This window comes from Myotis lucifugus, unplaced genomic scaffold (genome assembly GCF_000147115.1).
Source record: "Myotis lucifugus unplaced genomic scaffold, Myoluc2.0 scaffold_741, whole genome shotgun sequence".
Classification (NCBI taxonomy): Eukaryota; Metazoa; Chordata; class Mammalia; order Chiroptera; family Vespertilionidae; genus Myotis; species Myotis lucifugus.
The window spans coordinates 226,677-242,267 of NW_005871789.1; the positions used below are offsets into that span (position 1 = coordinate 226,677).

The 15,591-nt window shown below is 56.2% G+C and overlaps 2 long non-coding RNA genes across 2 annotated transcripts; both read right to left on the bottom strand.

Moving 5' to 3' along the window:
• Positions 1–5,975: 5,975 nt before the first annotated feature.
• Positions 5,976–6,638, bottom strand: LOC111823921. Its single transcript, XR_002827031.1, has 2 exons — positions 6,356–6,638; positions 5,976–6,120 (listed from the first exon to the last, which is right to left on the bottom strand). It is a non-coding gene; the product is annotated as an uncharacterized LOC111823921 (long non-coding RNA).
• A 707-nt stretch (positions 6,639–7,345) lies between these two features.
• On the bottom strand, positions 7,346–14,311 carry LOC106694988. Its single transcript, XR_002827030.1, has 2 exons — positions 13,937–14,311; positions 7,346–7,610 (listed from the first exon to the last, which is right to left on the bottom strand). It is a non-coding gene; the product is annotated as an uncharacterized LOC106694988 (long non-coding RNA).
• Between the last annotated feature and the right edge of the window lie 1,280 nt (positions 14,312–15,591).

Genomic DNA, 15,591 nt, shown 5'->3' on the forward strand with positions numbered 1-15,591 from the left:
CTGAGCCGATTCATGGGGGGAAGGACAATCTTTTCAACAAATGGTGCCGGGGAAACTGGATATCCACAAGCCGAAGGATCAAGTTGGACCGGTACCTTAAACAATATGCAAAAATGGACCAAAGGCCTACATTTAAGAGCTAAAACGATAAAAATGTTTGACGTAAAATAGGAAAAATCTTCATGACCTTGAATTTAACAATGGTCTCTTAAGCAGGACGCTAAAAGTGGCCACAAAAGGGAAAAAAATTAATAAAATGGATTTCATCAAAATTAAAACGTATGCGCCTCAAAAGACACTATCAAGAGAGTAAAAAGAACCCACACCTCAACAGCAAGAAAGCAAATGACCAAGTTCACAGATGGGCAGAGGACCTGCCAGTTCTCCAAAGAAGACGGGCAAGTGACCACTACGCACGTGATAAGATGCTCCACACGCTGGCCGTTGGGGAAATGCACCCAAAGCCATGTCACACGCGCCGGAACGGCTGTGTTCCAGACCAGAATGCCAGTGAGGACGTGGAGAAATGGGGGCCCTCACACTTTGCAGGTGTGGATGTCAAGGGGTTCGGCCGCTGTGGAAAACGGTCCGGCAGCTCTTCACAAAGCTGACCACCCGTGACCCACTTTACTCCTCGATACATATGCAGAAGGATCGCAAACAGGATGCACACAAGTACTTGTACGTGCATGACCATCACAACGTCATTCACAACAGCCGACGGGCGGAACAACCAAGTGTCTGCGGACGGACGAATGGATAAGCAAACTGTGGTGCACACAATACTCCTCAGCCACGAAAAGCAATGACACGTGCCACGACGCGGGCGAACCTTGACAACATGATGTTAAAGCGACAGAAGCCCAACATAAAGGCCACATATTGTATCATTCCGTTGATTTGAAATATCCCCAGTAGGACCATTCATAGAGACAAAAAGGTGATGGGTGGTTTCCAGGGACTGGGGAGTGGGGGAACGGCGAGATTTTGTGTAAGGAATATGGAATTTCCACTCAGAAAGACGAGAAAGCTCTGCAGTATAACATTGTGAAGGTTCTAAATACTGCTGAGCCCTAGCCAGTTAGGCTCAGTGGCTAGAGCGTCGGCCTGCGGACTAAAGGGTACCAGGTTCGATTCTGGTCACGGGATCCCTTCCTCTCTGAAATCAATAAAAATATTTTTTCAAAAATACATACTGCTGTATGTATATTAAAAAATAAATACATCCTTTGTAATGGTTAGTTTGTTTTGTGTATTACACACACACCTGAGAAACAGATGTTATCATTCTCTATTTACTGATGAGAAACTGAAACTTGTTCAAGGTCATCCAGGGCTTTCTTAGCAGCCAAGGTCAAGCGTCCCAGCTCCGGAATCAAAGGGAAAGCTACAATCGGCCTCAGCCTCAGGGGAGGTGACAGCAAATCAGGAGGATGGGGGAGAGGTGAGACACGAATTGTAGATTCCACATGGAATTTAGAGGCCTGGTAGGTTGTTTGGTTTAAAAAAATTGTGGTTTTTTTTTCCGAGGGCACACTCACCTTTCGAGGGCATGCGTGTACTTCTTGTGCAGGTGCCAAAGGCCTGAATGGATTCCGTAAGCCCGACCATAAACCCGGCAATGGCCCCCACGGGAGCTGGCAGCCACCAGCACGGGGGTCTCACACGCTGTGGTAAAGTCACCACCGGCCACACCCAGACCCCACCACCCACCGCTCCCGCAGGTTACTGTAGCGCGGGGACCGTAAAGGCAGCAGTTTATAGCCGTCCCACTGCTTTTTCTACCTCAGTCACCGCCCTCTATTTTTGCCGTGTGTGACCAGATTCTGCAGAGATTGAAAGGTGTTCCCAGGCACTGGAATAGCTTTAAGTTTTTTAAAGACATAGTTGACGTATACTAAGAAATAGGCGAGAAAAATGAAAATCGAGATTTGACATTTATTTCATCTATATATGCATTTTATTTTTTTTAACTTTTGCTAAACCATTTGTAAGTGAACCTCAGGACAGTAATGCTCCAGCATGCATTTGTCAAAAACTAGCATGGGTATTTTTCCATCATACCGTTATCTTCTCTAACAAAATCAACACTCGTCTCCCAATAGCATCGAATAATTAGTTCGCATTTAAATCCTCTGAAAATGTTCTAAAAATCTTTTCTTTTAATTAATTTTTAAAGAGAGAGGAAGGGAGAGGGAGAGAGAAACATCCACTGGCTGCCTCCTGCTCGCTCCCTACCAGGGATCAAGCCCACAATCCCGGCGTGTGCCCCAACCCAGAATCAAACCAGAGACTGCTCGGTGCAAAAGAGGACGCCCAACCCACTGGGCCAACCGGTCAGGGTTAAAATCTCTTTCAAAGATGCTTAAACCAGGGCCCAGTAACAGACCACACCTTGCTTTTGGCTGTTCTGCCCCCTGTCTCCCTTTTAGCAGAGAACAATCCCCTCGATCTTGTCTTACTTTTTATTTTATTTTTTAAAATATTTTTACTGATTTCAGAGAAGAAGGGAGAAGGAGAGAGAGATAGAAACATCAATGATGAGAGAAAATCATCGATCGCTGCCTCCTGCACGCCCCACACTGGGGATCCAACTTGAAATCCAGGCATGTGCCCTGACCAGGAATCGAACCTTGACTTCCTGGTTCACCAGTCGATTCTCAACCCCTGAGCCACGCCGGCCAAGCTTGTCTTACTTTTTACATTTCAGATCATTTCCCGGCCATTTGGGCTGCCCAATGACTTTACCGTGCTGCCATAAATTTTTAAATTTGTCTCTGATGCTAAGTGAAATGCCCCAAACGAATTTAGTCTAAATGAACATTTTCATTGCTAACTCTGGTTGCACCCAGTGGGGATTTTTTTTTTACAACGTTCTAAAACGTACTTCAAGGACTCCTGTCGGCAACCTAGTTTTGCATTTCAAACTTGCAATGCCCTTCCAGGCAGCACTGCTTGCGTTATATCTTCAGCGACGCCGCTCACGCTGTTACTGCTACTGACTTTGGACGTAAGTCGTTTTCATAAAGAAAAACTGCACTTCCGAGGGTGGCAGGGTCACGCACGATTTCTTTTACCGACCATTCCTGAAAACCACGTTGAGATTTTACATGTTATCTTAAGATCGGAATGTGAAATAAAAGAGGTGAGACGCCGTTACCCAAATCATTTCTGAGCCGGCGTTTCAGGCGTCAGGGCGTGGCCGTGGCCCCCCGGGGGTGATCCTCCGTGGACGGTGCCGTGACTTCAGTTGGACAAATCGTGGTCGGGAGTGCCGAGCCCTTCGTCATGTGGCCAGTCTCTGTTTCAGGCAGCAAAGTCACTATCATGAAAAAAATGACTCACCCTCGCTGGTTTGGCCCAGTGGATAGAGCGCCGGCCTGCGGACTGAAGGGTCCCAGGTTCGATTCCGGTCAAGGGCACGTACCTCGGTTGCAGGCTCCTCCCCAGTCTGGGCGAGTATGGGAGGCAACCAGTCGATGCGTGTGTCTCTCTCATGTCGATGTTTCTCTCTCTCTGTGTCTCCCCCTCCCATTCTCTCTAAGCATCAGTGGAAAAATAGCCTCCGGTGAGGATTAAAAAAATAAAAATCACACAAGGAGTGAACTTACTAAGAGGACCTGGCGGAGGGGAGGGCAGGTCCGGTCCTGCAGCAGCTTCCGGGCCCTCCTATTTGTGCCAGTTAATTTACGGACCCAGGGCCGCGCATATTCAGGTCACGTTCAAGCTAAGGGGGTTTGGCAGGTGCCAAGCCCTACAAAGGAGGAATTCCGTCTCTCTTTCTCTCTCTCTCTCTGTCTCTCTCTCTCTCTCTCTCTCACACACACACACATTCACACACGCTCATGTACACACGCGCACACACACACACATTCACACACCCACTTCCTGCGGGGATGGGGGCAGCCCCACCCAAGGGAGGCCAGGAGTATGGCCCAGACCTGCACCAGTGGCCTGGGGACCATGACACACAGAGGGCAGCAGCCTGAGAGGACCGCGAGGGCGTGGCTTCCTGGGGGGCCCAGGGGAGGCGAAGTGGTGGCCCAGAGACGGGAGCACAGGCCTGGGCGAGCAGACAGTTAGATAAGGAGTAAGAAAGAGGCTCTGAGCCCGGCCGGCATAGCCAAGTGGTTGAGCGTGGACCTATGAACCATGGTGCGATTCCCAGTCAGGGCACATGCCCCGGGTTATGGGTTCGATCCCCAGTGTGGGGCGTGCAGGAGGCAGCCGATCCATGATTCTCTCTCATCATGGATGTTTCTCTCTCTCTCTCCTTGCTCTTCCTCTCTGAAATCAATAAAAATATTTTAAAAATGAAAAAGAAAAAGAGACGCTGAAGCCAGACTCCATGGGGTTTGGTATCAGCGCTGCCACTTACCGGCTGCGTCTCCTTGGCCAAGTCACGTCCCCTCTCTGTGCCTCAGTTTCCTCCTCTGGAAAATGGGGTGGTGTTAAGTGCACCTACATCACAGGGCTGTTGTGGAGATTGTTGCTACCGTGTAGACGGCAACATTAGGTATTTAACCCAACACGTGGGCACATTGGAAGGGGCCTCCGTGCTGGTGGAAGCGGGGAGGGGTGAGCTGGGGGGAGACGGAGAACAAAGAGAGTCGCCTGTATTAGCCGAGCGGGCGGATACACTCCACCCCGAGCACCTAAGATCCATAATTTCTTCAGCTTTTCCATTTTTAAAGAGAATTCTAGCTGTTCAAGTCCCACACGGCTCCCGTCGGAGGCTGCAGCCGGCGGTGGCTGGTCCCCACTCCCCGGCCCAGCGGCTCTGAGGGCCGCCCCGGCCGCCGCCTCCGGCATGCGGGCTCGGGGGCTGGCACAGTGGGCAGGACGGGCCACCGCGGGCCGGCTGCCTTATCGCGCCGGGCAGAACGAACAGCTTGAGGCCTGACACGGGCCCTCCCCGTGGCCACAGCGGGGCGGCCGGCTTTCTTCCTGACCATCTTTGAGCCTGAGATCAGACACAGGGAGAGATTAAAACAAATATGAATTTAATCAAGGGATTCTGCTGTCCTGGGGTGAAACAGGAGCCCGCTGACACACAGAGGCCGGAGCACTGGGGAGCCAGAGTGGAATCAAAGCCGCCTGCTTCCCACTAACCGCTCGGATGATCCTATCATCACAACAAGAAAGGAAAACAATTATTTATTCTTTTTGATGTTGCAGCTCAGCAGCGACTTGCTTTCTGAAGAGCAAGGTCAAAACCAAGTTATTGTTTCTGCCTGAAACTTTGACGGGGACGCGGAGTTCCTCCGTGTGACCTACTTCCGTGCGAGGTGCGGGCAGTGGGAGAGGCTGCTGGCTTCTGGGCCTCGGGTACTTTCTCCCGCCTCCGCCTCTCATCCCTCTTCCCCTCTCTTCCCGTGAAAGACCCGAGTACGAAGTCGTGGGGAACTCTGAGGCTGCGAGCAGTATGTCTGTCCCGGGGGAGAGCCAGGAGCCGAGTTCTCTGGACTGACACCCCCTCACCCCTCCCCAGGCGGATACACCCACGAACACCTCAGCAGACCTACTATTTTCACGTGTGTGGGCCCAACTTGCAACGTCCAGCCCGTGTGTCTTCCTCTGCCACCCAGAGCCCTGACCAGAAGGCCAGTGAGTTCCTCCCCCCCCCTCCCCGGCCCTGGGGGGCAGCCTGAGCCAATGATGGTCGGGGCGTTGGTGGGCAGGTGCCTGAGCCCTCTGCCTCGAAGGGGTGGCTCAGGGGCATCTGTTCCACACACTCCCAGCCGTCCCCAGCGGCGTTGGGCTCTGGTGGCTCACGGTGACACTGGCTTGATTTTGCACGTTTTGCCAGCGCCTTCCTCCTGTGCAGCTTGCAGTCCCACGGCTCACACCGGCTCACGGGAGCCCGGCCCGCACATCCCTGTCCAGCTCTCCACCCGGCTGGGGCATGCCGGGAGCTGGAAGTCAGCCACGGTGCGAGCATTTACACCAGGGCAATCGGCAGACGCTACAACCCAGGGATTTCACTTATTTATTTATTTATTTCAGAAAACCAGTTCACCTTCACATCACTGCTCATTGTCCGACTCCCTCCTCGGTGTGTCTTGGCATCACCTCCCAAACAAAGGAACTTGTACACACGCCCTTACTCAGGGTCGGCTCCTGGGGAAACAAAAATTCACACAGCTCCCCGGAGTCTGGAGACCAAGAGCAGTCAGCTCACTCACAAGAGATGGCAGACCCTGTTCCAGGCTTGTCCTCTGCTGCTGGCCCTCCGTCCTACCGCCTCCCCTTCCCCACCCCCCACCCCCGGGCCACACACACGCACACCCTGCACAGCCCCATCTGTCCCCGACCCTCCCCACACCCTCCGAGGACACCCACTGCTTACACTCACCAGCACCCTCTCTACTCCCGCTGGCGGTGCCACCTGCCTCCCTCGGGGAGGTGCGAAGGGGTCTCAGTGGTCCCCCTGCTCCCGCTCCTGCACATCTAACCCTTCACCACCGGGAGCGAGTTTTTCTCACTGAAGCTGCAAAGCCGAGGAGGGCAGCCCTTGGACCTGGTCGGAGCCCTGTGACCTGCTGTGGGCGGACAACGAGGCTGAAGTGATGGGGCGCCCAGACTGGGCCCGGCCTGGCGAGGGCATCGCTGTTTCTTATCTGTGATGTTGCACCCAGGCGCTGTGCTGGGGGGAGTGGGGGGTCCAGCCCCCGTGTGCCTTCCTCGGGCAACCAGAGCCCTGACCAGTGGGCCCACGGAACGAGCTGTAGGCTCCGCACCCCTCTGATTCCCCCAGCATAGGGCTGATCTCTGAAAACAAGAGCATGTGCGGGGGGGGGGGGGGGGGCGGGGGGTACACGGGGGCACGGGGGTGGAATGGCCGGTCGGTAAACCCCTCCCCAGCTTCCAAGAGACAGACCTTCAAACCTTAAAGGAGGCGAGTGGGACGGGAAGGGGACCCAGGCACAGCGCCTCCTTCGCGGGGATGGCGGGCGTTGGCAGCCACCTTGGGCCCTCACGCGAGGCGGCCACGCACCGCACCACGTGGCCACGGCCCGCACCTAAGGTCAGCCGGGCGCGGCGCAGCGGCCCCTCCCAGGCCCGAAAGGCCCAGGCGCCCTTGCCCTTCCCGAGGGGAAGGAGGAGGGCACCTCAGCATTAATAGCGCTGGCGGCAAGGTAAGGCCGCCCGCCCGCCCACTCCTCGCCCTCGCCCGCAATTATGCCAGCGAGGCTTTCATCCCCACGCGCGCTCGCGGGCAGGTGATTGTTGTGTGCCGGCCTTTTCTCGTCTCCTCTGCCTTTCATGCCCGGGGGACCGTGCCGCGGGGTCAACGCGCCCTCCCCCGGCTCCGGTCCCTTTGGAAAAACACCCAAAGCCATAATTTGTCTTAGAATTTCTTTTGAAACAGCTACAAGAAAGACTAACGACTGCTCTTTTCCCTCTGTTCCTGATCCCAGCCATCCCTTTATCTGGCTTTCATTAGAGCCGCGGCCGCGCCTCTTTTGTGGGGGAGACTTGAGAGCGCGAGGCAGTTTCCCAGCCGCTGTGATGTTGCTAAAGATTAAAAAGGAGCTTTGAAGCCGCACCAGTTCCATGCGCGCCCCCTCGGTCCCGGACCTCAGCAAGACCCACGCCATCTGGCAAACCTGCCATGAAGACAAAATAAAGTGATTGAAACAGTCTCTTCAAAGCCACCGCGGCAGATTTGTTGATTCGAGCGTTATCTCTCCTGCGAGGCCCTCAGAAGTCACCAGAACACCTAGGCAATCTCAGGCAGGCCTCCGTGGAGCGGTGGAGCGGCCGGGCCGAGGCTCAGAGGGGCTGGGCCTGGCGGGGCTGAGGGAAGGGCTGCAGGCCGCTGGCTCGCTGGACGCTGGACTCGGGCCCGGGACACGCAACAGTTGGATGCAGCGCCGGCCCTAATGACGGCTGGCAGAGAGGCCTCCCCCGGCTCCCGCCTGGGGTCCCCCCGCAGCGGGGGCGCCTGACACCCACCAGACGGACAGGGCGGGAAGCCGCCTGCTGCGGGGCTGCCGAGCAGAAGGGGGGCGGCGGGGAGATGAAAGCCTGCTGCCCTAATTGCAACCGACAGCCCATTAGTAACGCCCTGGCAGCTTCCATATCAGGCTCTGCTTCTCACGGCTCCCGGCTGGGCAAGGCCTGGGCAGATGGCTGTCTGCGGGGCCCATGGGAGGGTCTCCCTTGGCTGGCTGAGCCCGGGACGAGCGACGATCCCGAAGGGGCAGAACCAAAGTCCGTCCTCCATTAACGCCGCCCAACACTCGCGTGACCCCGAGCCCAGCCCTCTCTGGACCTCAGATTGTGCTCCTGCAAAAGGGGCAGAGCCCGGCCGGAGTGGCTCAGGGGTTGAGCATCGACCTATGAACCAGGAGGTCACAGATCGATTCCCAGTCAGGGCACAGGCCTGGGTTGTGGGCTCCATCCCCAATAGGGGGCGTGCAGGAGGCAGCCGATCAGTGATTCTCTCTCATCACTGATGCTTCTATCTCTCTCTCCCTCTCCCTTCCTCCCTGAAATCAATAAAAATATTTTTTTAAAGGGCAGAGTCTACCCCCATGAGCAGAGTTCCTCTCGTCCTGTTGGGTAGCAGTGCCCGAGCCCAGAGCCTGGATCATGGGCGCGCTGCTGGCCCGGATGGAGAACCTGGAGCAGATGCCATCAGAGCCAGCTGAACAGAGGCCCCCGACACACGGGGCTACAGTCCAGAAATTGGTGGGCACCACCCTCCACACCCCTGCAGACACAAGGACACACAAGTCATGCTCCTCTCAGTCACTCGGCGGTCCTCGCGCTACAAGCTGGGAGTCGGGGTGCACTATTCAGGCGCTGGGGGAAATTGGGTCCCATGCAGTCCTGAGAGGGCCGCGGGGTCAAGAGGGAGTGGGTGGTCCTCTGGGTCCCCCTCCTCCCTCCAGCGAGCTTCTCAGCTTGTATCTGTGACACACCCTGGGCTTTGGGTAAAACCTCCGGCTTGTTTTAAGGTTCTGCCGATTCCAACACGAACACGATGTGACCGCTGCAGGTCTACCAGGCTCTGCTCCTTCCTTCTAGCACCCCAGGTTCCGGGAGGTCGGTCAGACCCCGCTGAGCACAACTAAGAGCTCAACCCCGTTCTACCCAGTTTCAGCGAAACGGTGGCCTTACAGAGTCTGACCCGGATCAGCCACCGGGATCCACCGAAGGCCGACTCCGCACTCCCCCTGGGAGGATGTAACCCCTGCCGCCCCCCAGGAAAGCTACCTGTGGATGTCCACACCCGCAGAGGATGGGATAAATCGCATTCTGCTCCTAAACCAGAGGGAGGACCACTGGTCACAGACCGGGGGACCACTCACCCATCCCTCTCCCGCTGGCCCTTGCAGGACCAGGCAGGGTTCCAGCTCCTCCTTCGCTGCCCTGAACCTTTCGGGGGGCCCAGAGAGGGAGCTCCTCGTCACAGCTGGCCCCCACCACCCTGCCTTCCTCCTAAAAGCACAGCTGGCCCAGGGTGGGAGGCCCACAGCGGAGACTTCCTGGCATCTCGGCAGGGATGTGCCAGCATGAGATTAGGCCTCCCGCTGTGCGTCCTCCCCGCGGGAGGCAGGAAGTCCGGCTCCCAGAGAGGCAGGGCCACAGAGCAGCACATGGGAACGGCAGCTGCTCACCAACCCTCCTTTTCTAACCATGCTTCCCCATCTTCTCTGTCTGGTGAACTCCTACTCATCCTGCAAAACCCATCTCCAAGTCACTCCTTTAAAACATTTCTAACTTTCCTTCTCCCTTGGTTCACATGCCACATCAGACACATCTGCCTTGGGTAGGTCTGAAATTAAATGACGATAACTTTTCCAGGAAGAGTAAACATCTGGAAATCAAAGGACCTCAGTGCAAATCCCTGCTCCCTTATTCACCAGCTGTGAGACCTTGGACATGTCATTTTGTTCTCTCTGAGCCCCCAGTTCCCCATCAATAAATTTGGTGTGTGTTGGGGGGGGGGAGAAACTTATAAGGTAATATACATCAGGAGCCTACAATTATGTCCAACACATAGAGACACTTAAGTGAATTTCACTCCTTCCCTAACAGAATGTGAGCTTCTCATTCATTCATTCACTCAATCATTCATTCATTCACTCAATCATTCACTCATTCACTCAATCATTCATTCATTCATTCAGCCATCATCACGGAGCTACTGTTGAGGAGCTAGCCCTGAGCCAGAAGCCGGGTTCTACAGCGGGCCGGGTTCTACAGCGGGTCCAGGTGCCCCTAAATCTCCCGGTTGCTCTTCCTCGCCCGTGTACCTCCAGCACCTGCTGTAGCTGACACTGTCCGCACCCGTCCCAGGCAGGTGAGCCAAGGGCAGGTCTGCAAAGTTCAGGAACTCCTAGTCTGACAGCAGAGGGCAGAGCCGCATTCCCCCCGATACTGCTGACTCTTAGTCTGATGGGAAAGACACGTTTACCGCTGGCCGTAGAATTCCCCGTCTGATGGGGGAGACACGTGGCTCCTGCACGTGGCCCGGCCTGTCACTGACGGGGTGAGATTGTTCCTGTCACAGGAGGGCACCGCCTCTGACGGGCGAGGCCGTCTGTGCCCACAGATAGCAAGCGCGTCAGATAAAACAACACGGATGGAAAAAAGAGATCAATCCCGGGCCCTTTGAAAACCTCGCTGCGCAGTGTCTCTATCTGTCTGCAGACGCGGAAGCGATAGCCCTGGCTCTGCAGACGCACCGCAGGGCTGGACACAAATGACACAGCATCCGAGCCTCCGAGCCTCCGGCCCAGCCCCCTCGCCAGAGGATCCAAGCCAGCGCTGGCCCGAGGCCCCCGTCCCTGGCATCTCCTGCCAGCCTTGCCAGGGGAGGGAGGCTTTCTCATGATCAGGGACATCTGGGCTGGCCGGGATCCCGGAGGCCACCGACATGAAAAGCGAGGGGCCCGGCGGAAACACCATCTGCACATCATAACGCAGCTCGGTTCCCGGAGGCCGCCTGCAGCTGCGGCCGGGCTGGCCGGGGACACGCAGAGGAAGACACCACGCGGCCGGGAGGGGGACAGAGGGCAGAGCCAGACTGGAGTCGTTTCCACGGACATGCCACGCACTTGGGAGATGAAAGCCACTGGGTTTGTCTCCCTGTCGCTGCTGGGTCCACAGGCTGCACCAACCCCGAAGCTGACTGGGCGGCATGAACAGTACCCAGCTGTGCTCATGGGCTCAGATTCTAGAGCTCCGCTGCCTGGGTTCGAATCCCGGTCCCCTCCTTCGACGAGCGGGTGGACTTCGCTAAGCCCGTTTTCAGACCTGCGCATTGGCGACGGTAAGAATCCTATCCCCTACCATGGGGTTGCTGTGAGAATTCAAAGAAGTAATACACGCCTTGAGCCCTACACTTAAGATTTCTGCACGTGTTATATACGTCGATAACATTTCATTATAAAAGAGGGCGCCCTAGCCGGTGTGGTTCAGTGGATAGAGCATCGGCCTGCGGACTGAAGGGTCCCAGGTTCGATTGCAGTCAAGGGCACATGCCTGGATTGTGGGCTCGATCCCCAGTAGGGGGCGTGCAGGAGACAGCAGATCAATGATTCGCTCTCATCATTGATATTTCTCTCTCTCTCTCCCTCTCCCTTCCTCTCTGAAATCAATAAAAGTAAAAAAATAAAAAAATAAAAAGCCCTGACCGGTTTGGCTCAGTGGATAGAGAGTCAGCCTGCAGACTGAAAGGTCCCAGGTTTGATTCCGGTCAAGGGCATGTACCTTGGTTGTGGGCACATCCCCAGTAGGGGGTGTGCAGGAGGCAGCTGGTCGATGTTTCTCTCTCATCGATGTTTCTAACTCTCTATCCCGCTCCCTTCCACTCTGTAAAAATCAATAACAAAATATATTAAAAAGAAAAAGAGGGCATGTGCGTCCCCCGCCTGATTTAAAGAGGTGCTCAGTCACTGTTGGCTCTTATCATCTTTGTTATCTCCCCTCCTAGACGCCATCCTTCCTGAGGCTCTTGGAGCTGGCACCTGCAGCGGGTAGAGCTATTGGGGATATTTCATTGGCCATCCTCTGCAAGGCCCCGCCCCCAAGGCCACAGCTGATTGGACAAGGCGTAGGCCATGGCCAAAGCAAGCTCATGTACTGGCGGTTGAGTAGACTGTGGATTGTGGATTGGTGATCACATTGAGCCATGTAGAGCAAAGGAAGGAGGAGGAGGAGGAAAAAGAGATGGGCAGAGAGGAAAAAGACACAGGGTGAGAGAGAGAGAGAGAGAGAGAGAGAGAGATGAGAGAAGGAGCGGAGACCTCCGATCCCAGGCTTTTTCTTTCCCAGTAGACGAGGCTGAACGGTATCTCCTGACCTTGGACCCTATGAGATGAGTCCTGCCAAGAAGCAGGACACGCATGCACATGTGCACATACCACACAGCACTCACGTGCATCCTACCCACATCCACACGCTCACTCCTTTTCACTTTCTCTTTACAATTCCTCTCCCACATCTGAACACCTGTGCCTAGCACAGTGCCTGGCACAAGAGTAGGCACTCAACAAAACTGATGGAGGACAAAACTGATGGAGTGAGGGAGGGAGGGAAGCAGGTCCTTGTGCTTTCCCTTGCCCATCGGATTGGGGACTGCAGGTTTATCTTGGTCTTGGCAAAATCTGAGTCCCAACGACTTCTGAGGTTGTCAGCAGTGGGCACTGTGCTGGACTCGCTGCCCTCCAGCAAGCAGCGCCGAGGCCACGAGGGCAGAGGCAGCCCAGACCTCCACAGGGGCAGCCGCCATCTGCCTTTTGCTCACGCAGAGGCAGGCGGCTGGGGCAGCTCCCCCTGCGCCCGACTGTGAGCAACCCTGGAAGCTGCCTTGTCAACAGGCTGTCACAGCGAATCGCCTCGGGCCGCTGCATCCCCGGAGCTGCCCAGGGAGCCAGTCTCGGCCCCCAGCACGCACATGCTGGCGCCAGGTTGGCCAGTCCATGCTGCCAGACTGGGGCACCTGTTACAGCCACCGGGGCCTGGGCTCTGGAAATGCCACCTCTCCCCCCCCCCTCCCCGCCCTGCCCCCCGGGACACAGGGCAGGCACCCCCAGAGTACCCTCCCCCACTCCCTTCTGCTCCTTCACACTCCGCTCCTCCCTTCCCTGGCCCTCGTGCCAACCACATGGCCGTGCAGGGCTGGTTCTACCCATTCCCCAGAGGGGAAAACCAAGGTTCAGACCAAGACAAGAGAAGAAGGAAGTAGCCCAAGAACAACTGGCCTTGGGGGTGCCTCGCCCAGTGGGGCTCTGAGGAGCCCAGAAGGGCAGAGGTGAGCGTCTCGGGCCCCTGATGTTCACGGCCTTTAGTCCGCCTGGGTCACCGGGTCAGTCACCAGGAATCCTCTTTCCTGTCAGCCATGAGGGGATAGCTGTGAGGGGTCCCCGCCGGGCTCCCCCAGAACTGCCCGGTCGGCCAGGTGCCCAGCACATCAGCGGTGCTGCGAGCCCCTCCACTGGGGCGCTGAGGTCCGCAGGCGCAGCGGGCTGGGAGCCTGGCTCAGGGTCAGGAGTCTGGCCGGCCCCTGCCTCGGCCCCCGGGTCTCTCCTGAGAGGCCTGGGCCTGAGAGAGCGGCCAGAGGCCACTTCCTGGGAGCGCCATACACCCCAGGGGGGTGGGGGGCACCAGCAGCTCTCTTCCACCTCCTCCTCCTCCTCCTCTGACTCTTCAGGAGGCCACCTGTCACTTCCTGTCTCCGTCCCCAACCGAAAGGACCCTCAGGAGAGAAGGAATCCTTAACAAAACAGTAGCAATTACTCATTCCTTCACCCAACTCGTATTTCCAAGCGACTGTGCTGAGCCCAGCGTGGCTGGAGGCTGCCCGGTTCCTTGCGAACCCGCACCATCACAGCCGCAAGCCAAGAGGGCGACAGAGGTGGCTAGCAAGACAGAAGTCTCACTCTCGGGTAACCGAACCCCAAAAGTGACAGCTCCTCACCTTTGCCATGTTCTGTTGGTAGGAGCAGGTCTCTAGGACATAAATCCCAGGAGGCAGGAACCTGGAGGGGTCCTCGTAGCATCAGACCCACACAGCGAGGTTCGGTTCAGCTAGCACGCTGTGTGCCTGTGATGTGCCGGACAGGGTCCTGGAGCTGGGAATAGAACGTGAGACCAGGTAGGGTTTCTATCTCCCGGGAACTTTTTCTGCGAAGTGTTTTCCACTTCCTGCTCTTACTCATTTTCCCCGGGCTGTGGGGGGGAGGGGGGGCGCTATACAGGACCTGTGGAGGGGGAGGGAATTACTCCCTCTGCAGTGTGACTGTTAACCAGACCCTCTTCCTCCATCCCAGGGTCGTGGGAGGGAAGAAAAAGGCACAGAGAGAAAGCTAGCGCCAGGGGCACAGCAGGGGTCACTGTGCGGGCTATGGATGCCAAGGGAACAAGACCAGACCCTGCCCTGGGGGAACAGACAGGTACACTCATGGGTTCGGCCTGGAGCAAGGCATGCCACCTCGGAGGCCAGACCCACAGGGCAGTGGGCATAGCGGTTCTCCTTAGAGCAGCGGTTCTCAACCTGTGGGTCCCGACCCCTTTGGCAGTCGAACGACCCTTTCACAGGGGTCGCCTTAGACCATCCTGCATATCAGATATTTACATTACGATTCATCACAGTAGCAACATTACAGTGATGAAGTAGCAACGAAAATAATTTTATGGTTGGGTCACAACATGAGGAACTGTATTTAAAGGGCCAGAAGGTTGAGAACCACTGCCTTAGAGCAAAAAGGGTTAAAGCCAATGGTGGAAACCAAGCTTCACCCCATACTTGAAGGCCTTTCCATATCAGCACCTGCGATTTTTACTATTAGAATTGCTAGGTCGCCAAAGGAGGAACGCACAGGCCAGAGATCATCCGCACACCAGGTGGCTGAGCCTGGATGGCTCCAGCACCCAGTGAGGGGAGTCAGCGGCTTTTAAAGGACTTTTGGCGGGATTTTTTTCTGGGCGGAGACTTTTTTATGCAGACCGGGAGGGGAGAGAATGGAATGTGGTCACCACAAGTGAAAAGTGGTCATCACAAGTGAAAAGTGGTCTTCAGCAAAGGGAATGTCCATAGTGAAATGACCTGAAAAGCCAGTTCCCAGGGGAAGGGTATCAACTCAATTGCTCCATCAAACCTAACAAGAATCTCTCCGTTACCAGTGAGCTGGCTGTGCTGGATCTGGCATCCAGTACAGGGCTCCATAAATACTGTTCAATGGGGACAGAAATTAGGGGAAGTGGGGTAGGAGGGGAAGAGGAAGGGCGATGAAAAGAAAAGGCAGAGGAAGAAAGAGTGGAGGGACAGAGAAAAGGGAAAGGGAGAGGAAGAAGGAAAGAGACAGGAGGCAAGAGAGAAAGGAAGGAAAATATGCAGCGAGGGAAAGAAAAAGACAGAGAAACAGATTTGGAGGGAGGGAAAGAGACAGGAGAGGGACAGAGAACGGAGGAGAGGTGAGAGAGGAGGGAGAGCGACACAAGAAAGGAAGATTCGGGCAGTGGCCCCGCCCCGGCCCCGCCCCCAGCCCGGACTCCGCCTCCCGGCCCGCAGGCTGCAGCGCCCCCTCCAGCCGCCAGGGGCCGCCACGCGCCGCACGGCCGCTCCCGCGTGCG